The 22144-nt window shown below is 42.4% G+C and overlaps 1 protein-coding gene across 1 annotated transcript in view; it reads right to left on the bottom strand.

Moving 5' to 3' along the window:
* XPO6 (exportin 6) overlaps nt 1–22144 on the bottom strand; it is a gene marked incomplete in the record, with an annotated part of 1798279 nt that overhangs the window by 1106141 nt on the left and 669994 nt on the right.

Genomic DNA, 22144 nt, shown 5'->3' with positions numbered 1-22144 from the left:
ACACACACACACACGTATAAGTGCGTGCACATACCTACAGTCTACACTGCCTAGCTGAAACACAAATCACTAGCACCGTACTCCAACAAAACTGCTTGAAACTCGAGTCAAGAGGAAATAAGTTTTTTTTTGCTCCCACTGCTATTCATACAAAATCTGACATCACACTACAGTGCAAAAAGAGCAAATTCCCACAGTACAGCAATCTTAGATTTGAAATATCCAAAAATTTGTAATCCTTCTATAGTCTATCACTTTTTCCAACTTTTCACCACTCAGTGAATATCTGTACACTTGAGTGTCTGAGGCACATGCACACAATTTACATACATTAAAGGGTAATTGTGTAAAATCTTACCATAACCATAGATGTCCTCTTCCATGGTGCAGTATTCCAAACCCTAGGATTAGCCTCGGCTAGCTACCAGAACACCTGGACAGTACACAAAAGCTTCTAGTCACTGCTAGGTACATGGGGCATCGGACACTGGCCGAGGGAGTGTGGGCCATAACAGTGACATTTGCACGTACCTTTCCTCAGAACTGAACGATTCAGTTACCTTTCCTCAGAACTGAATGATTCAGTCGGATTCCAGTCCCAGGATAGCTGTACAAGTCCTGTGTCATCCAAGAAGAGATTATTTTAATTGAAAAGGGGGGGGGTAGGAGGGAGGGAATGAATACTGCAACATGGAAGAGGACATCTACGGTTATATTACAATTTTACACAACTATTCTATGTCTTCTTATTCTCATGTTGCACTACTACAAACCCTTGGGCAAATGCCAAAGCTCAAAGGGATGAAGAGAAGGGGTGGCACGGAACTGTTTTCTATGAAAACATGTAGGACTGCCCTAAATCCGCTCTAGATCTGGAGATATGATCCAATCTGTAGTGTTTAGTGAAGGTGTAGACAGATGTCTATGTAGCTTCCTCTGGAATGGAAGCAGTATCCAGTGCTTTAAAGAAGGCTCAAGTGGAGTACGCCTTAATTTTTGAACTTCGATGTTTTCCATGGCAGGTGTAGCAAAGGGATATAGCCCTGGAAATACAGGCAGAAACAGTCTGTTTAGTCACCAATTTTCCTAGAGCCCTGGGGTGAAAGGAGACAAACATTCTGATTTCCTAATAGACTTTGTCCTGTCAAGGTAAAATCTAAGCTGTCTGTGAACATCAAGGGAATGCAAGATTCTCACTGTCAATCTGGGGATGTGGGAAAAAGGTGGGCAGGTGAATACTTTGGTTTAAGGACAGCTCATTGACCACCTTGGGCATTAAGGAAGGATTGGTCCTCAGGGTCACGGGAGGACTTGCCATGACAGCCTGGAGCTCAAACACTCTTCTGGCTGATGTCAAGGCCACCAGGAGTAGTCTTCCAAGTACAGTGTTTCAGGGATGCTTTGGATGCTGGTTCAAAGGGAGCAACCGTGAGCTTCTCTAAAGCATAGCTCAGTTCCCATGGAGGCGGAATGGGCTTCCTGGAGGGCCCTAAGATGCAGTACACTCATCAGGAATAACTTTTCCAGAAGACTGGATGCAAGAGGCAGACAAGTTGAAACAGCAGCAAGGTAGGCCTTGACAGAGGAATATGTCAGAGCTACTTGCAAGAGTTCACACTGACAGGGCAGCACTAAGGGGACCTTCACCTTGCAGTGGGTCCAGGTGTCTTTGTAGACACCACATGGGGAATATTTTCCATGTAGACAAATAAGACCTCTTAGTATTAGGTTTCCTGACCTCCTGCAGACCTGCTAGCACATCCTCAGTGTAAATGTGTCTAAGAGATCAAGATTCTACCACCAACAGTGTCAGGTTGAGAGATTCCAGGTGAGGATGGATTAGGGATCCTTTGTCCTGTGTTGAGAAGGTCCACTCTGTGAGGTAACTTGTGATGATTGCACCTGGCTAAATGCAGGAGGGGGAACCAATGCTGCCTTTGCCAAAAGGGAGTCACCAACAAGAGTTTTGATTTGTCCCGCTGGATTTTCACTAGGACGTTTTGAAGGAGTGGGAAGGGGAGAATGCCTAGAGAAATATCCCCTTCCAAAATATTGAAAAGATGTTTGTTGCCCTCCCTAGTGGACTGGGTAGTCTGGTGCAGAACAGTGGTGGTAGCTGTCTGTTCAGAGGGGAGGGGGGAACAGACCCATTTGTAGTGTGCCCTACTTGTGGACAATGTCCAGGAACACATCCCTGTGAAGCATCCATTCATAGGACTGTGACATGGACCCGCTCAGAGTGTCTGCCCAAGTGTTCTAAGCTGAAGGAATATAAACTGCCTGCAGGAAGACTCCCTGTTGGGCTACCAGTTCCCAGGCTTGGAGTGCAAGTCTGCATAATAAGTAGGATTTTGTTCCCGTTTGTTCACAGAAAGTACAGTTTTGTACCTACCATAAATTTAGATGTCCGATAGGTATGCATCTGCAGTCCTTACATATGGGTTGTCCTGCCTCAGGCAGCCCCTCGGTCGGCCGGATTCCAAAGTCTGGGCCCGGCGTCGGCCGATGTCGCCCTCTCCCCGTCAGAGCGCCTGGGGTATAAAAGCATCAGCTGATGCCATCTTCCTCAGTCTTTCTTGCCCCAGATGCCAGGTGCCCTCTAAGGAAGGCTAAATTTGGAGAGATGCAAAAAATTCCAAACATACACAGTAATATAAAACAAATACACCATAATAGATAACCCCAGCTAGCTATAAGAGGGGTAAGTACCCAGGAAATACCACAGAGGGGAAGGAGGGAGGGAAAACCTGACTGCAGATGCATACCTATCGGACATCTACATTTATGGTAGGTACAAAACTGTACTATGTCCTTCAAGGATGCATCTGCAGTCCTTACATATGGGTAGAATACCATAGCCAAGCTGGGGGTGGTAGGTTCTAAGAAAAGGATGGTGTAGCTAAAATGCCCTGCAGGACTGCCATAGCAAAGCCTGCTCTGGATCTGGAATATAAGGGTAAGTTGTAATGCTTGGAAAATGTATGCACGGAGCTCCATGTAGCAGCTTCTAAAATGTCCTTGGTAGCCACCCCTCTTAAGAAGGCTGTGGAGGTGGCTGTGGCTCTGCTGGAATGAGGTCTAATGTTAGCTGGCACAGTTTTGCCATGAAAAGAGTAACAGAATTGAATGCAATTCCCTATCCATTTGGAAATTGTTTGGAAATTGCTTTTCCTTGTACACCAGCAGCATATGCTACAAATAGCTGGTCAGTTTTTCTGTAAGTCTTAGTTCTGTCCAAGTAGTAGCGCAACTGTCTGTGAATGTCCAGGGTATGCAGAAGTTTCTCCCCTTTGTTCTGTGGATTAGGAAAGAAGGTAGGCAGGTGAATAGCTTGGTTTAGTGAGACCCTGGATACCGCCTTTGGAATGAATGAAGGATTGGTTCTCAATGAGACTCTGTCCTGATGAAAAATAAGAAATGGTTGTACTGCCATGAGGGCCTGCAACTCAGATACTCTTCTTGCTGAGGTTATGGCCAGAAGGAAGGCAGTCTTCCAAGACAGGAACTGTAGTTCTGAAGATGCTGCTGGTTCAAAGGGAGGTAGAGTTAATTTTTCTAACATGAAGTTAAGGTCCCATTGTAGGCACTGGTGGTTTCCTTGGAGGATTGAGGTTTTTAATTCCCCTTAGAAACTGCCTTAAGAGTGGATGAGAGAAGACAGGTGGATCAGTATTGTATTTTGCTGAAATTGCTAAAGCATGAATTTTTATGGAAAAGTAAGAAAGGCCATTGTGGAGCATTTCTGCCAAGTATTCCAGGATATGTGCCATGTTCACTGTCGCATCTAGGCCCTTTGTGGTGTTCCAAATGCGAAATCTCTTCCATTTTGCTGAATATGCCTTTGTGGAAGGTCGACAAGCTTCCATGATGATGTCCTTCACTGCCTTAGATAGCTTATCCTGGTGAGGAGTCAAGGTATTCTCCAGGCTGTCAGCTGCAAGGTTTTCAGGCTGGGGTGCAGAGTTTTGTAATTGTGCTGTCAGAAGTGGCCATAGTGGTAGAGGCCATGGTTTTGTGCGTGACATGCTCCTTAACAGTGGGTACTAGTGCTGTCTGGGCCAGTCCGGAGCTATCAGAATCACTCTTGGCTGCTCTGTCCTGATCTTCCGTAAGACCTTGGTCATTAATGGAAGAGGTGGGAATGCATACACTAGAGTATTCCAGCTGAAAGAGAGGGCGTCCACTTTCCATGCCTGTGGGTGGTATGTCCTTGTGCATAATTTCTTCAGCTGATGGTTGTTGTGGGAGGCAAAAAGATCTATGTCCGGCCTCCCCAAAGATTGAGTTATCTGAAGGAAGATGTCTGGGTGCAGCATCCATTCGTGTGGATCCATGATATTTCTGCTTAGACTGTCTGCCAGTATATTGTCTTTTCCTGGCACAAACTGGGATTGCCGTTCTATACTGATTTTTAGGGAAAGTTCCCAAAGATTCATTGCCAGCCTGCAAAGAGGGTAGGAATGGGTACCTCCTTGCTTGTTTATGTACCACATAACTGTGGTATTGTCTGTCCTTATTAGCAGGTGTCCTTGATGCAGAAAATGTTTGAAGGCCTCGATTGCATGCATCGCCGCCAGCATTTCCTTTTGGTTTATGTGCAAGCTCAAATCTTTGTGACCATAGTCCTTGAATGCATCTGCCCTCCATGTGTGCTCCCCATCCAAGGTCTGAAGCGTCCATTGTAATGGTTTGGCTGATTATTGGTTTGCTGAAGGGCAGGCCCCTGTTTGACTGGCTTGCTTGAGCCCACCACAGAAATTCCTTTTGAAGGCATGGAATGAGTGGTATCAAAGCTTCTAGGCTGTGACTGTGCTGAGACCATAAACTCCTTAGATACCATTGTAGTTTCCTCATATGCAGCCTTGATTGTGGAATCAGAAGAATGCAAGATGCCATGTAACCCAGGGCCTGCAGGATTTTCCTTGCAGTCAGCTGAGTTTGTTTTGTCAGATTTTTGAAATAATCCGGTAGTTGTCTGTTTTTCTTCCATGAGAAAAGCCATTTGGGTGGTTGTATCTAGTTTCACACCCAGAAAAATTATCCTTTGGGATGGAACAAGTCGTGATTTGTGAATGTTGACTGTATATCCCAAAGCCTGAAGTAGGCAGATGGCATAATTCAAGTGTTTTACCAAAGTTTGTTGGCTGTCCGCTTGTATAAGGCAGTCGTCCAGATATGGGTATATTTGAATCCCCTGAAGTCTGCAGTGTGCAATTACTGATGCCAGGCATTTCGTGAATACTCTGGGTGCAGTACATAAGCCAAAGGGCGATGCTGAGAATTGATAATGCTCTGAACCTGCAAGAAATCTGAGGTGTCTTCTGCAACTTTGTCTGATAGGGACATGCAGGTATGCCTCCTTGAGGTCTAGAGTTACCAGCAAAGACCCCTTGCCCAGCATGGGAAGGAGTTGCTGTAGGGTCAGCATTTTGAATTTTGGCACAATGAGATAAGTATTCAGTGCGGACAAGTCGAGACTAGGCCTCCATTGTTTTTCTTTTCTCGGGACAAGGAATAGTCTGGAATAAAATCCTTGGCCTTGTTCTGTGAGAGGAACCTTTTCTATAGCTTTCATTTGCAATAGGTTGGAAATTTGCTTTAAAGCCTCTGCCCTTTGATTTGGTGGGCAGATTTGGCATGCCTTTTCTTTTTGGTAATGTATGAAAATGGAACCTGTATCCTTTGTCTATTATTTGCAGTGTTCATTTGTCCCTTGTAATACTGTGCCAATTTTTCGAGAATAAAGACAGCTTTCCGCCCAAAGGTGCTTCCAATTGAGCCCTGGTTGGCGGGGTCAAGGTAAAGTCACTGAGTCTATCCTTGTGCAGCAGTTGTAGGTCCGGCACTACCTCTCTGGTTAGGAGGCTGCCATTGACGTCCTCTGTAGGAGCCTCTAGCTTGCCCTCTACCTCTGGCACGCCTGTTCTTGCCTCTTTGAAATCTCTCTGTGTCTGGAAAGGACCAATTCTTAGAGGGCCAATTTCTGCTGAATCTTGGTGGTTAGACCTGCAGAAAATCCTTGACTGTTTGCACAGATTTAGCCTTTTCCTCAAATTTCTTTAAGACCTCCTGAGCAGTGGAGCCAAATAACTTTTGCTTTTCCAGTGGCACATCCAGAAGCTTTGCTTTAACATGATCTGGCAGAGTTTGTTCCTTCAGCCAAGCATGCCTAAGTATGACTGCACCTGTCATTGCTGACCTACATGAAGCTTCCAATGCATCATAACCACAATGCAGGAAATGGTTGCTAACCTGTTGGGAGTTATGTACCAGATCCTGAAGTGACTTGCGATCTAGGTGTTCAGGTGAAGACATTTTTTTATGCAATTCATCTAACAAATACTCTTGGTACTGTATCATATGGAATTGACAATTTAATGCCCTCATAGAAAGAGTGGAAGTATACACTTTTTTACCCCATCTCTCTAAAGCCCTGGACTCCCTTTCAGAGGGGAGTGGATTTTTAGTAGTGGCAGATGCAACCCCTTTAGGGCCCTGGGAAATAGGAGTGGGCCTTGTAAAGGAAATGATGCAAGTCCAGGACCCTGTAGTACCTATCGGGTTTGACAGGAGCCAGAGAAAGGGAGTCAGGGGTAATGCTAGACTCACAGTACACATCATCAATTACATTCAAAACAGGAGGAATAGCCAAAGGTCTATGCTGAGGTAAATGCAAAAAAGTCCTTAATCTCTTCCTGGAATCAGAGAATTCCTGGCCCTGCCATTTGAAATGCTCTCTCATGGAGTGAAGGGTCTCCCCAAAAGGACAGCTCTTCAGGAGGGGAGGCAGAGGGAATAGATTCCTCTGCATCAGAATCCTCGTAGGCCGTAAAGGCCTCCTCCTGGTAGTCTGAAAGAGCAGAGCCATCTGAGGCCTCATCAGAGGACTGGGGATCAGTGGGCTCAGCCCTGGGCCTTTTGTCTGGAGGAGGTTGAGAGCCCCTGTCCGGATGTGGCTGAGAGCCCCTAATCAAGGAAATTAGGTCCTCAGCTAAACTTAAAATCTGTGAACCTGTGGTGGATCCCTGAGGAATAGCCTTGGGAGGCAGAGATTTTGGCTGTTTAGCAGCTTTAGCCCTAGTGAATGCCTTTATGGACATGGATGCAGGAGGCCTGGCTGCTCCACGTGCTGGAGTAGTTTGGTCTAGGGAAATTGTGTCGGATGTTTCCGGAACACCGGTTTCTGAGGGAAATTCTATAACCAACTCAGAAGAGGCCTCCGGGGCCGAGGTTGTCGGTTGTGCGGTATCGACGGTCAGAAGTACCAAGGACTCTGTTTCAGCCGAGACAGAGACACTTGCGGTAGGCCTAGGCGTGGTTTCAGCCGAAACCATGGTCCGCGTGTGTCGGTCCTTGTCCTTCCGTTTTTTGGTTAAATGAGAAGTCGGAGTCTCCGACGGCATATTGTAACAGTAACTAGCCCCAAAAAAAACCTCTGCAAACTCCGCCCGACGCCTAAGAGTGCGTCGGTTGAAGGAGGCACAGGCTGTACAGGCCGAGACGTTGTGGTCTGGGCCTAGGCAGGGGAGGCAGTAAGAATGGAAATCCTTATGAGGTATTTGTTTCCCACAAGTTAAGCAATTAACTTTAAGCATTTGAACTGACATCGGCTGAGGCAAGAAAGAGTCCCCAATGGAGTACTTAGCTTTTGAAGTCTTCGGTAGCTGAAGTTACAGGAGCTGGCCAACCAGCACTTGCAAACTGCTTCTGCTTCGGGCACCACGCGGCAAGAAAGACTGGGGAAGATGGCGTCGGCTGATGCTTTTATACCCCAGGCGCTCTGACGTCGGGGAGAGGGCGACATCGGCCGACGCCGGGCCCAGACTTTGGAATCCGGCCGACCGAGTGGCTGCCTGAGGCAGGACAACCCATATGTAAGGACTGCAGATGCATCCTTGAAGGACATCATAAAATGCTGTCTGTGAACAATTTCAGGCGTCCTTGTTTTAGGATATGTAGAAAACCTCTCAAGCCAAATAAGACTACTCTTATTTCCCTGATTTTGATGTGCTCCTGCCTGAAGGTGTCTAACTAGGTACCCTGCACTCTCAGGCTGCCTAAAGCAGTTCCCCAACCCAGATAGGAGGCATCTGTGTACATCTCCTGAACTGGGGGAAGGAGTTGTAAGGGGAGTCCTGGGTTGAGTGTGATTTGCTCCAACCACAAGAGGATCTCCTGCCTCAGGCAGGGAAGGAAGGGAATATTGAAGTCCAAGGGGTGTGAATGTTGGGTCCATGCTGACCTCAGGTACCACTGCAATTCTCAAGTGGAGTCTTGCCAATAGCAGCATTGGGATAGTTGAAGCCATATGACCCAGAAATCTGAGATCGTCTGGCTGTCATAGCAGTGGCATGGAGGACAGAACAGGTACTGCTATAGGTTTTGCACCTCCTGGGGCGGAAGGAAAGCTCAGGACATCTGTCCTTATTCTGCACTACAGGAAAATTTGGTCATGGGAGGGATTCAGGTTGACTTGGGGTAATTGCTGTTTAATCACAGTGCCAGCAGGATTGAAATAACTTTGCCTAGTTGGTGGTGTAGGGCTCTGGAACATTCTGCCTGCATCAGTAGGTGGTTCGGGTATGGAAATATTTGAATCCCGCGGACCCTGCAATAAGCAATAACTGGAACCAGACACTTTGTGATTACCATTCGAGCTGTAGAGTCCAAAGGGCAAGGCAGAGAACTGATGTGAGGAAACCACAGAAAAACAAGTATTTCCTGTAGCTGGGCCTTATTGGGATGTGTAGGTAGGCATCCTTTATGTCCAAAGTGCTAGAAAACCATGAGGCATTACCAAGGGAAAGAGGGTCTGTAGAATAAGCATATGGAAGGTGGGTACTTTTAAGAAAAAGGTTGAGGTGGGAGAGATCCAGGGCAGGTCTCCATGGTTCATCCTTCCTTGGTACTAGGAAGAGTCTGGAATAAAAGTCCTTTCCCTGTTCTGCCAGGGAATGGGTTGTATGGTTCCTTGAGAAAGGAAGTTGTCTATGACTAGCTGAAACAGGAGAAGCTGCTCTTTGGGTGGCTGTGGGATGCCTCTCCAAGACAGAGGGATGATCCAGGTCATGAAATAACCCTTTACAATAATGGACAACACCCACCTGTCAGAGGTAATGCTCAAGTCAAACTGGAAGACAGTGACAGCTCTAGGGACAAGGGAATGGAGTTTGGAGGTGTGGTTGCAAAGGCAGGTAGTCACAGACTACCTGTTCTGCCTTGAAACTGAGGATTCTGAGCAGGAGTCTGAGCAAGCTTGGAAAGGGTCTGTTGCCTCCTCGTACCCTTTCTTCTCCTAGAATGGGGGGGGGTTGAAGTAGAGCGTTTTCCAATGAACTGGGTATCGGTGGGGTAGTTCATATGAAACTTGGGGGCCAGGGGACAAAGTGTTTGAGGTCCTGGAGTTCTTTCCCCTTTTGTTGAAGGATTTTGAATAGCTCAGCCACTTTAGCCCCAAAAAGGGCAGAGTTATCCAGGGGAGCGTCCAAGAGTTTGGCCCTAACATCATCAGGTAAGGGCTGCAATGTTAACCACGATTGCCTTCTAAGAACTGAGGCAGAGGCTGCAAATCTGGCAGAGGCTTCTGCAGCATCATAGCTGCATCTAAATGAATGTCTTGTGACTTGAGAATGAGATGAAGCTAGATATTCGAGTCTTGGCAGGCGAGTCAGACAGATCTGTCCAAAGCTTAGTGACCTGAGCCAAAAGAGCCAAAATGTGTCTGGTAATTTACTGCCTTAAAGGCCAAGGTAGCATAAGTGTAAACTTTTTTTTCCAAAGCACTCCACCGTCTTAATATCCTTGTCTGTGGAAAGGACAGAGATGGAGGGAAGCAGTCTGAATGGCTTATCTGCAGAGACTGAGACGGTGCCAGGGTCTGGAGCAGTGCATTTAATCAGAATTTAGCCCCTTCAGGGACTGGACTTTATAAAATCTGTCAGGCCTTAGAGGGACAGGTGGTTGGGAATCTGGATTCACAGAGGCTGCATTGAAAGCATCCACGAAGGCCGGTAAACCTGGAGGAATGGCAGAAGGAGCAGGATTTTCCATCTGTAAGAGCTCGTAGTATCTTTTTTGGACCTCTGATATTTCAGAGGAATCCTACTTAAAATCTCTCATTTTTGAAATGGTCTCACCAAAGGTGAGGTCCTCTCTTGGGGAGCGTCTCAGCACAGTCCTCCTCTGGGGAAGCATATCCAAGAGGGGAGGGTATCTGGGACACACAGGAAAGAGAATCCTCCAAAGAGGAATCGGAGGAGTCCTCAGCTTCAGGTTGGGCAGTGTCATCAACCAGAGGCCTGGGACTAAGGAGAGGTGGGGGAGCCGGTGAAGAAGCAGGCATAACAGGCATTAGAGACATAAAAGCATTAAATAGGCGCTGGGAAAAGGCCTGCCAGTCCGGACGGCTTTCTGCAGGAAGGAAGCACGTTTAGTCTCTTGCTTTTTTTTTTTTTTTTCAGAGAAGGCCTAGAAGGCGTAAGGGCTAAGGCAGGCTTAGATTCTGTTTGCTCAGAAGCAGTGGATGAGCCTGTCTGGACGGCTATAATGAGCCTAGGTTCCCCTCATCGGTGGCGGCCAACATCTGCAAGACTTCCACGGATGTGCTGTATGCCTTAGGTTCTGTGGCATCCTGAACAGTACCTACTATAGCTATTTCAGCAGATTCCAACTGTTCCTCCAGGTGAACGTAGGCCACAAGATGTCAGGTGGAGGAGGTGCAGCAGCAGAAAATTTGGCTACCTTCTTAGGAGAGACTACAGTCTGAAAGGATGACCCCTCCATCACTAGTGCCAATCATTTAAAACATTGGTTTTCTAGGTGAATATTAAAGGAGTTCAGATGACTGCAGAATGTCTTTGGTATGAAGGCATGACAGACTGCGCAAGTCTGATGATCATGTAGGCTCTAAGCAGAAAAAGCAGAGCGCTCAAGGGCATCCTTTTGGGGGATCTGACGTCTGCACCTGCACTTTCCTTTCCCGGATGACATGAACCTAAATAGGCATGCAGTGACTCGAGAAACAGAAAAAACAGCCCCAATGGGGTATTTATCTTTTAATCTGAAGATGTGATGGCAGGAAGCGCTGATGTTCAACTGGCGGCAGAGAGGTTCTGGGGAAAGGTACGTGCAGATATCACTTTTAAGGCCCACTCTCCCTCGGCCAACATCAGACGTCTCCACGTATCCAACAGTAACTACAAGCTTTTGTATACTGGCCAGACATTTGGCAGCTACCAGAGAATAACCCAATGGTTTGGAACACTGCAACAGGAAAAAAAGGACATCAAATATTACACTCACTTGGATCCTATTCAACTTAATGAAAGGCCACAATGAAAGTCGTAACACTGAACTTAGAATGCTGAACGCCAAAATGCTAAAAGGTTAAAATGTTGAAACCAAAATATTTCCTGCATGTCACAGAGCTGGACTTGCCTCCCTACAGGACAAAGTCCAAAAATCTTGTTAGTCACAGATATCAACACCAAAAAGCAAAAAAGTCAGTACTAGGAAGTCGAAATTGCTTTAATGGTCCAAAACAAATGTAAAACAAACGAGCGCTTTCGCCTGGTGTGTCCCAGGCTTTATCAAGTTACAATATGTTGTGTGGCCATCCCCTTTATTTATACCATGGAATAGGCCAATCAATTGATTAATTAACTATTTGCAACGTCATTTGACATTAAAAAACATTTAAAATATCTATACCCATATATAAAATATATATAAAATACAATCAAATATATGACCTGTACATAATGTGTACTAGTTAAAAAAACGAGTAATAACTACATACATTACACATGCATCAATATACTAGATCATTTTCATGAAAATGTAAACCATTTATAAATCATATATACATATTAAAAAACTCTGAACCACAGAGTATTAATTGTCCACTGTCAACCTATCTTATCTGTGTAAAAATATCTTACCAAAAACATGTAAAAATCCGGGACCTAACAGGTAGGTACCAAACTACCTACTAAAAGTTATGCCATTCATATTTTGACATGAAAAATGGTTGGACACCCCTTCTGCCAACACATCAACATGAAGGCAAAGAAAACATTGGATACTACATTACTTCTGACCAGAACCCCAAAAGAATAATGTCACAGGTATTAAATAATGGGGTACAGCACCTGTATCCCTATAACTGCTTGTTTCTGATTTTAAGTACACTTTTGAGGCTAACACTGTCGTTTAGTCCGGGAAATCTGGTAGCATCTAACTGCAGTTGCCACATCAATTCACGATGCTCCAGAAAATTCTCCCAGTCTCCTCCTCTGGGATCAGGACTAACCCTTTCAAGAATAAAGAATTTAATCACCATATTACTACATTTTAAAGAGTGCCTAAAAAAGGCATTACTCTCTTTTTTCTTTTCAACATCATATATGTGTTCATAAATTCTTTTTCTAATAGTCCTGGTTGTTTTTCCCACATAAAATGCGGAACATACAGTGCATAACCCCAAATATACCACTCCAAATGAATTACAGTTAAAATGTTCCCGTGCTCTCAACATACGGCCTCTAGATGGAATATGCACATGATCATCATTCAAGAGGTGAGGGCATTGATTGCATACCCCACATTTATAAGAACCATTTTTTCTAAATGAGTTGGTGTTGTTAGTAATGAAATGATTATGTCCAACTTGTTCGAACATATCTTTTAAGTTTTTATCACGTTTTCTAACGAATTGAATTTTCTCAGGTAACCAAGATTTAATGTCATTTTGAGACATTAGTATTGGCCAAAACATGTTCATAGTATGTTCAATACATTCTGAGTCCTCAGAATAAGTATATACAAAACCTCTAGAAATGTCGGCATGCCCCTGTCTATTATTAGGTAACGGAAGCCCGTGTCCTAGTAATGGGGGGTAGTGTGAGTCTCTCTTTGTTTTAATCTCATCCACACATAAATTAATTAACCAAACCGGATACCCTCTCTCCTCAAATAAAGTAGTTAAATGCTGGATTTCATTCAAGAATAGGTTCAAAGTGCTGCACATTCTTGAGGCTCGAATCATCTGCCCTCTGACTATTCCCCTTTTGGTGTACTGTGGATGGAAACTATCAAAATGCAAGAATGCATTTGAAAATGTTTCCTTTCTGAAAATCTGGGATGTAAAAGTGTTGTTAATCCTGTCCTTCACCAAAGCTACATCGAGATAATGAAGAGAGTGTTCACTGAGTTTATATGTGAAAGCTAGAAAATTGGTGGAAGAATTTAAATAATTAAAGAACTCCAGGAAACTGTCCTTAGAACCTTGCCATAATAAACAGACATCATCCAGGTAGCGCTTATAAAAAATGATGTTATTCTTCCAATTTGATGCATGAATGAACGTAGACTCCCATTTATGCAGTACAATGTTGGCATAGGAGGAGGCACATGGAGCACCCATGGCCACCCCCTTACACTGCCTAAAAAATTCACCACTGAAAAAGATATAGTTATTATTCAAGATAATTTCCATGAATTCCACAATTAAATTAACCATATTGCTGTTAAACCCAGATTCAGTGGCCAGGCTCCATGTGCCTCCTCCTATGCCAACATTGTACTGCATAAATGGGAGTCTACGTTCATTCATGCATCAAATTGGAAGAATAACATCATTTTTTATAAGCGCTACCTGGATGATGTCTGTTTATTATGGCAAGGTTCTAAGGACAGTTTCCTGGAGTTCTTTATTTAAATTCTTCCACCAATTTTCTAGCTTTCACATATAAACTCAGTGAACACTCTTCATTATCTCGATGTAGCTTTGGTGAAGGACAGGATTAACAACACTTTTACATCCCAGATTTTCAGAAAGGAAACATTTTCAAATGCATTCTTGCATTTTGATAGTTTCCATCCACAGTACACCAAAAGGGGAATAGTCAGAGGGCAGATGATTCGAGCCTCAAGAATGTGCAGCACTTTGAACCTATTCTTGAATGAAATCCAGCATTTAACTACTTTATTTGAGGAGAGAGGGTATCCGGTTTGGTTAATTAATTTATGTGTGGATGAGATTAAAACAAAGAGAGACTCACACTACCCCCCATTACTAGGACACGGGCTTCCGTTACCTAATAATAGACAGGGGCATGCCGACATTTCTAGAGGTTTTGTATATACTTATTCTGAGGACTCAGAATGTATTGAACATACTATGAACATGTTTTGGCCAATACTAATGTCTCAAAATGACATTAAATCTTGGTTACCTGAGAAAATTCAATTGCTAGAAAACGTGATAAAAACTTAAAAGATATGTTCGAACAAGTTGGACATAATCATTTCATTACTAACAACACCAACTCATTTAGAAAAAATGGTTCTTATAAATGTGGGGTATGCAATCAATGCCCTCACCTCTTGAATGATGATCATGTGCATATTCCATCTAGAGGCCGTATGTTGAGAGCACGGGAACATTTTAACTGTAATTCATTTGGAGTGGTATATTTGGGGTTATGCACTGTATGTTCCGCATTTTATGTGGGAAAAACAACCAGGACTATTAGAAAAAGAATTTATGAACACATATATGATGTTGAAAAGAAAAAAGAGTAATGCCTTTTTTAGGCACTCTTTAAAATGTAGTAATATGGTGATTAAATTCTTTATTCTTGAAAGGGTTAGTCCTGATCCCAGAGGAGGAGACTGGGAGAATTTTCTGGAGCATCGTGAATTGATGTGGCAACTGCAGTTAGATGCTACCAGATTTCCCGGACTAAACGACAGTGTTAGCCTCAAAAGTGTACTTAAAATCAGAAACAAGCAGTTATAGGGATACAGGTGCTGTACCCCATTATTTGATACCTGTGACATTATTCTTTTGGGGTTCTGGTCAGAAGTAATGTAGTATCCAATGTTTTCTTTGCCTTCATGTTGATGTGTTGGCAGAAGGGGTGTCCAACCATTTTTCATGTCAAAATATGAATGGCATAACTTAGTAGGTAGTTTGGTACCTACCTGTTAGGTCCCGGATTTTTACATGTTTTTGGCAAGATATTTTTACACAGATAAGATAGGTTGACAGTGGACAATTAATACTCTGTGGTTCAGAGTTTTTTAATATGTATATATGATTTATAAATGGTTTACATTTTCATGAAAATGATCTAGTATATTGATGCATGTGTAATGTATGTAGTTATTACTCGTTTTTTTTAACTAGTACACATTATGTACAGGCCATATATTTGATTGTATTTTATATATATTTTATATATGGGTATAGATATTTTAAATGTTTTTTAATGTCAATTGACGTTGCAAATAGTTAATTAATCAATTGATTGGCCTATCCCATGGTATAAATAAAGGGGATGGCCACACAACATATTGTAACTTGATAACGCCTGGGACACACCAGGCGAAAGCGCTCGTTTGTTTTACATTTGTTTTGGACCATTAAAGCAATTTCGACTTCCTAGTACTGACTTTTTTGCTTTTTGGTGTTGATATCTGTGACTAACAAGATTTTTGGACTTTGAACACACCTTCATTTTTTCGGCAGCTCGAATTAGAGTGATACTTGTTATCGACCACAGTTTTCCTGCTCTTCCTGGGTCTTTCTTAGTTTTTTGGTGGTGTCGCTTACTTCACCTCCCTACAGGACAGACCAATGACTAATCCATGATTATGCTAGTTTCTAAACTTCACTAACAGAGGAGTAACCATTTGTTGACTGGCTAATTCCTAGGCACAGAGCACGCAAGTAGGACATGTATACTATGAGTAGGATATTTTGAGTTCAACTTTCAGTATGCTACTATTCAATAAGCTGTTACATACCTGTATATACACAAGTATAAGAGTACCAAGGTTAAATACAAAAGATACCACCTTGGCTCTCAGGTCTAGGAAAATGCTTATCCTCACCCAACAGGAGGAATAAGGCACATTGTAGAAGTTATTTTTTGTCAATTTATTTCAAAACAATTTTTTCAAAACAGCTAAGTGAACTAATGGACAAGCGTTCTGCAAGGATGGCTTCTTTTAGTGGATAGTGAACCCCAACTGTGAGGAGGTTGAGGATTAGTTGCAGGTGTTACATTAGTATCTCACCTCAGATACTCCTGTAGGTGTTGCAGGAGTATCTGAGAAGAGAAGGCCAAGACTGACAAGACATCCAAGTAGGGAAATATCTGGATTCCCAGTGTTTGACAGAAGGCAAATTACTGGTGCCAGATACTTTCTGAAAACGTTTGGGGCTGTAGAAAGCCAAAAAGGCAAAGCAAAAAACTTAAATTGAGATGACCCAACACAAAAGCTGGGGCTTTACCTGCAAGGGGTGGGGCTGGGGTGAACTGGAATACAGAGGTAGACTGTCTAGAGATACTAGAAAAGCCTTATGCAGAATGAACTGAAACAGTGCATGTAGGGAAAGCATTTAGAAAGTTGTGTGTTTAACAGAGAAAGATATCTAGTATGGGTTTTCATTCCTCTTTTTTCCTTGGTATTAGAAAAATTAACTTTCCTACAGGAATTGCAGGCACAAGGTAGAACCAGTATCCCATAAATTTGTGGGAAAGGTATGTGAACATTTTTTCCCAGAGAGACTGACTAGATAAGACGTTTTGAAAGAAGTGTGGTTGGGAGGAGACTTTAGTCAGACATTTGCCTCCAAAGGGAGGCGTCCCAAAAGAGTTCATTCTCTTGGTTTCTCCAGGAATGTCTTTCTGGGGGGCCTTCCTGTGTTTGTCGCTACCTTCGATCTCTAACAAACTAGGTTGGTTTTGCTGGGTAATTTCTCTGGTACCTACATACAGAGGTTAACAGAAGCTATATAAAGTCTTTCATGGTTTTTCCCTGTTCTTGGAGAGTCTTGAAAAGACCATCCCTGCCTGGTGTTCAAATGGTAGACTTTTGTCTAATGGGAAATCTATAACTTTAGCTTTCAAGTCTTCAGGTACAGGTTGACTGAGAAACATGCATACCTGCAAAGGATGGAACCTGTGGCAGCTGCTCTGGATGTGTCCGACATAGCATGATAACTAAATTTAACTCTGTGCCTGGCTTCTTCCGTAACCTGCTTAGACATTTGTAGTTAGAATCAGCCCCTTGTGAATACACCACTACCTTGTTTAAGGAATTCAGTATGGATATCAAACACTTGGTCATTTGGGTTTGGTAATTTAAATCCCTGAATACCAAAGTACAGGAGGTATAAACCTTTTTACCCCACCTATCCATAGCCATACTAATCTTATCTGAAGGACATTGGCATTCGGTAGGAGCTTGAGGTTTTTCAGAAAATAAAGATACTGCAGAAGGGTCCGGCGCATGATTTTTAAACAATTTATCAGTATCAAGGACTTTATAAAATCTTTCTGGCCTTTTGGGGGCAGGAGGCTTCAAGGGAAGGGCAGCAGAGGTGAATAGAAAGAAACCCAAGAAGGCCTCAAGAACGGTGAAATGGAAAAGGGGTGGGAAAGCCCATATCCAAGCAGTTAGTATCGTTTCTGAACTTCTATAATCTGCCTAGACTCCCACTTAAAAATATTTCCCGACATTTAGTAATCTCTCCAAAAGAAGCTTCTTCCACAAGAAAGTCAGGAGAAAGGGAATCTTCATCCTCTGAATGGACTTGGTGAGGAGAGTGGATACGAGATGTATATGACAAGAAATTATCTGAATAAGAAGCCCCCTCATCCTCAGTAGTTGAATCCACAGCAACCTTTACAGAGCTGGAGAGGGAACTGGGCTTTAGAGCCATAATGGCTTTTGCACACATCTTCAGAAAAGTCTATCCATTCCCTCCTCCCCAGAAGGAGTAGAACAGAGAGAAGTTGCAAGTTTAGATTTTTTTTTTAGTGTTTCTTTTTTGGTGTGAAGTCCCTCCAAACTGCAAGCATGGTGGTTCAGATTCCTGACATATTTCAAGTTTTACCTGGAAACTTGAAGATCAATGCGTGTGCATATACCTCTCAGAAGCCATCCAAGGGCTTGCACAAGTTAGCTGTTGAGATGCAAGCATGTATGTATGTAAGCTCTGTCTGTTAACTAGTTTGTTCATATTTAATGATGCTGCTACCCATCCAGATGCGTTTGTATGCATTAAAGCATCTGAACAAACCCAAGTCTTCTTGTTATACGTGTTACAGATGAATGAGCAACAAGGTGCCAGAAGTGCCATGTTTAAAAAACATGACTTTAGAAGAAGCATATTGAAAGGAGCTTGAAGTTAGAAGCAGTCTGGCTACAATGACTTAAAGGCTTTTGTTTAGATGCTGGTGGAATATAAAGGAGTGGACCATTCGATATGAACCTATTCCTAAAATGTGTAAACTTCACAAAACAGGTCAGAAACGAATTTTAGTTTTTAAAACATGCTCAGCACCATTTCTTTTTCCATAATATGAAACGGGGCATACAGAACATTCTAAATATTCGCATAAACTGATATGTACAATATTGATAAAAATATTGAAATTACTATGGAAAATGTTTTGAAATAAAATCCAAACTGCATAAAAAGAATAAAACAATGGGAAATTACCACATTTTTGCAAAACAGGTGTATCTTTCATATTAAGCAAAGATATCAGAGTTATCAGAAGTGTACAAAGTGTTTGGATGTTTGTGCAGTATAACAGTAAAACTATTTCAAAAAGTATAGCCATTACAAGGCATACTTCTCAGTACAGCCACTACAGAGCACATTTTGCAAAGTAAAGTATTTTGAAGAGTTTATTGTGCATCTGAATGTTGTTACAAACTCAAAAAACTGTTTGTTCGTAAATAATTACAAGGGCCATATTTTTATTGTTTGTGTATACTTTGTGGGCATGGCAGCCGGATTTTGAAAACCCAGTGTACTTGTGTTTGACAGTAATACTGCTGAGAACTGGAGAGTGCATGAGCAAGAGTACATATTCATACAGGCTGCGTTTTCTGATAATGACGACAGTACAAAGCCATTTATTCTGCTTAATTTAGTCATTCAGAAACTATAGAAAGAGATCATTCATTTGTGTATACGCACCTGCTATCTATAAAGGAGAGTGGGAAAATCATCATATTGTTGTACCGGGTGATTCAAGGGAGGACCCAGAATACTTAAAATGTAAATTTAGAGAAATGTGTAACCCCCAGACAAATGTTATAATGGAAAGGCACTTTCCTGGTGAAACTTTTGCAGCATATGTAACTGACCGGAGAAATAATGCCAAAACATGCAGATTTGGCAACTCGAGAGATGAGTTGACAAAGGATAGATTGTGTGTGGCATAAAAGATGACGCTATGAGAAAGATTTTGCTTCGAGACAGTGACTTAACTTTGAATAAGCCCAGTGAGATTTGTCAGATATATGAGCTCACAGAAAAGCACACAAATATGCTTACAAATGAGGAACAGCTCTAGGAGGCACAGTGATTAAGCTCATGTTGATAGTACGCAGCATGTGGTTAAAAGAAACAGGCCCGAGAACATGGCAACTGTAACCCCTGTAGCACTCACTGGTAAACCCCAGAACTTTCCAGCAAGTTCTAAGGAGAACTCTAGAAATTGTATAGTCTCAGTGAAGCAGAAGAGTGAGTCATCAAATAAAGCATGGGTGCCAACCCAGTCTCATTGCCAAATGTCGTAATTGTGGTGAAAGTCATGAATCTAAAAGGGAGAAATGTTTAGCTTTTAGTCAGCAATGCCACAAGTGTAATAAATTAAATAATTTCAAAAGATTTTGTAAATCAAAAGGCCCACATTCTTTTATTAAAAGGAAACATTTTAAGAAATGAGTTGATCAGTTAGAGAGTGGCAATTCTACTCTATACTGATGGTGTATCAATGCTTCATGAAACTATCAATGCAGTAGATTTAAGGACATAGAATGAAGTAATTTGTACTGTTCGAATAAATGGCAAACCCATAGAGCTCAAAGGTGATACAGGTTCCAAGAGCAATGTTATGCCTGCAGAAACATTTGCTAGTGTGTGTAAAGGTGAAAGGCTTGATTTGGCAAGGTACACGAAGCTTGTTTATGGAGGTGAAAAAATTCAAACTGAAGGTTCAGTAGTGCTTTCATGTCACTCTGCTGGAAGAAGCTAAGACTTATTTTATGTGGTCAAGAGGCACGTTCAGTCATTATTATGACTCGCAGACCATTTGAAAATGGGACTGTTTTCATTTAATTAGAAGTCCATGTTAGTTTAAAAGACCATTACTCTAATTTTACCCAGCACAATGTTTTCTACTTGTGCTGATCTTTTCGAAGATAAACTAGGCAAACTTCCAGTTATATACTCCATGAAGTTAGACTCAGAGGTCAGTCCAGTTATCAAGCCAGTACACAAACTTTCAATAGCCATGCAGGAGATTCAAAGCAGAGTTAAATAAAATGATGCGACAAGGTGTGATTTTGTCCAGTTGAAACTCCAACTGAATGGGTATCTTCCATGGTGGTAGCTCATAAGAAAAGCTCTGATAACATCAGAATATGTATTGATACATGAGATTTTAACAAAATACTTAAGACATCTATTACCGTTGTGGTGGTGCTGCTGTAGCGTTGTCGCCTCACAGTAAGACACTGTCCGGTTCGATTCTCAGCTAGAGCGTCTTCTGCGTGGAGGCTTGCGTGAATGGGCGTACCTTCGTTTTAGGCTGCGAGTCAGGGCTGGTAACTCTGCACGTAAAAATCAACTACCAATCATTAGCGGACCGGAGTTGCGCTGTGGCGACCCCTAACCGGGAAAAGCCGAAAGACACAAACTTAAAAGACATCATCCAATGCGCATAGTTGAAGTTGCAGCCTTTATGCCAAATGTTACTATTTTTTCTGTCTTAGGTGCAGAGAGTTAATTTTGGCAAATTCAGTTTGACAAAGAAATCATTGCCTCACTACTTTTAGTCCATTCGGCAGGTACAGATTTTTGAGAATGCCATTTGGGATAAATTCTACAAGTATATCAGAGTGCAACAGAACAAATTTTTTCTGGGTATCCTTGTGCTATCACAGTAGACATACTAGTAGGAGGTTGTGATAAAGCAGAACATGACAGAAACCTTGGAAAAGTTCTAGAAAGGGCCCATCATGTAAATCTTAAGCTCAACCCACACAAATTGCAAATTCAGGCTACAAGAAGTTACTTACCTTGGTCATTTATTTACCACAACATGCTTACGACCAGACCCTTCAAAACAAACTGCCATTCGAAATGCCAGCTCCAGACAATATTCAAGCCTGCAACGTTTTCCTGTCATAGTCAACTACCTAAGCAAGTTCATTCCAGACTTCAACCAACTATCAGCACCACTCAGAGCTGACGTGCAAAGATGTATCCTGGTCTTGGTTAGAGCAACACCAAAGAGCATTTGATGTCCTAAAACAGAGAATTGCAATGCCACCAACTCTCAGATACTATGTTCAAAAACTAGTTGCACTTTCCTGTGATGTTTCAAAATTTGGTCTTGGTGCAGTCATTCCACATGAGGATCAACCCATTGAATATGTATTGAGAACTCTTACCCAAATTGAATTGCAGTAAATCCAGATAGAGGAACAGCTTTTGGTAATTGTGTTTGCATGTTCAAAGTTCCATGATTATGTTTATGATAAACCTATCCAGATCGAAACAGACCACCAACCATTAGTCACTTTTGAGAAAGTCTATGCATTCAGCTCCAGACAGACTGCAACTTATGATGCTGAGATTGCAAAAGTATAACGTCAATCTTGTCTACAAGAAAGGCAAACCATTATCTTGCAGATACATTTTGCAGATTGCCCAGAAATAGCACAGAACAGCACGAGAATGAGTCTTGATTTTGAAGTCATGGAAGTGAGAAATTTTTCTTCCACACGTCTTTATGAGCTGACAGATCACACAGCCACAGATCCAGTTTTACAAATGTTTAAGCACTTAATAAAGGATGGCCAAAGCAATCAAGTTTACCTCAAGAAGTGCAACCTTATTTTCCATAAAGAAATTAGATTTTGGTTGACAAAGGTATCATTATGAAATGTCTGAAAGTAATTGTTCCAAAATCCTTGCAACAAGAGTACATTACTATCCTGCACCTTGGTCACCCAGGAACTGAATCCGCCAAAAGAAGGCCAAGAGCACTAGTATTTTGGCCTTCTATGTCACAAGTCATTGAGAGAGCACTTTTACCTTGTTCAATGT

Source organism: Protopterus annectens, chromosome 12.part0, assembly GCF_019279795.1.
Source record: "Protopterus annectens isolate FY-2018-M chromosome 12.part0, PAN1.0, whole genome shotgun sequence".
NCBI lineage: Eukaryota > Metazoa > Chordata > Ceratodontiformes > Protopteridae > Protopterus > Protopterus annectens.
This window is presented reverse-complemented; position numbering and strand designations above follow the sequence as displayed.